General features: G+C 45.4%; 1 non-coding gene across 1 annotated transcript; it reads left to right on the top strand.

Moving 5' to 3' along the window:
- Nucleotides 1-604: 604 nt before the first annotated feature.
- trnag-ucc lies at nucleotides 605-676 on the top strand. Its single transcript has one exon. It is a non-coding gene; the product is annotated as a tRNA-Gly (tRNA).
- The last annotated feature ends 475 nt before the right edge of the window (nucleotides 677-1,151 follow it).

The raw sequence follows: 1,151 nt of genomic DNA, 5'->3' as shown, positions 1-1,151 counted from the left end.
GGTCCAGCCACTCGGGTCCCCAACAATGAGGGATCTTATCACCCTCGGGGAAAAGAGCCACATGACCGTAGTGCCGTAACTGACGCTCCCTCACCATGCAGGTAATGTGCCTCATTCGGAACTTAATTAATGAGCAACACAAAGTCAAACCAAAGGTTCCCAAGGATTCACCGAAGAGACACAGTACCGAGTCGTACCACCTGAAATTGGGACCCGAGTGCTGCCGTGCAGCAGGTGATGCCTCAGCACCACACCAGTTCCGATCCCCAACAGACCTGATCCTATTGGCTCTCCAACGGTTACGACTCTTCCGGGGATCGGGCTCCCGAGGGCTTTCCACCATCCCCTTCATGATGCGAGCAGCCTCCCTACGAATAACTTACTTCTGCTAAATTGGCTGAGTTCCATGAAAGGTGAATTTAAAAATCTGGTCGTTAAATCCAACAGTCGGAAAACCGTATCTCTACGTCCTGCATTCACAGTAAAAACAAAATCCATCCGGCCGTTACCGAGTCATATCCTATTTCAGAACGGATTTGAAAAAAGACGACTATAGATTTAAAGGGAAATTTTTAAAAGATTAGTAAAGGCTTCCTTACGGCCTGCGTTGGTGGTATAGTGGTTAGCATAGCTGCCTTCCAAGCAGTTGACCCGGGTTCGATTCCCGGCCAACGCAACACTGCAGTTTTAATATGAGCCCTGGCCAAGTTAAATGCATTGCTACTAAAGTCTTACTAACTTAATTACGCGTTATGTTAAGTCTGTACTTGGTATACTGCATATTGGCAACAAATGCAGTCTTAAGTGTAACTATCAGCAGGAATGAAATATCTGACGTGTCAAATCACTCATAATTCTTTTCAGACGTTTTGAAGAACCTTATTACTACAACGAAAAACAAATAAAATCGAATAAGTTACTTCTGCTAAATTGGCTAATTTACATGAAAGGTGAATTTAAAAATCAAGTCAAGTCAAGTTGGGGAGCATTCACTGGTACAGTGCATTGCCACACCCACTACACGATGAAACAACTTGGGATCCCAGAAATTACCCTCTATATGCCATATATGGATGGTCCAGCCACTCGGGTCCCCAACAATGAGGGATCTTATCACCCTCGGGGAAACGCGCCACATGACCGTAGTGCCG

Source organism: Polypterus senegalus, unplaced genomic scaffold, assembly GCF_016835505.1.
Source record: "Polypterus senegalus isolate Bchr_013 unplaced genomic scaffold, ASM1683550v1 scaffold_3784, whole genome shotgun sequence".
Taxonomy (NCBI): domain Eukaryota; kingdom Metazoa; phylum Chordata; class Cladistia; order Polypteriformes; family Polypteridae; genus Polypterus; species Polypterus senegalus.
This window is presented reverse-complemented; position numbering and strand designations above follow the sequence as displayed.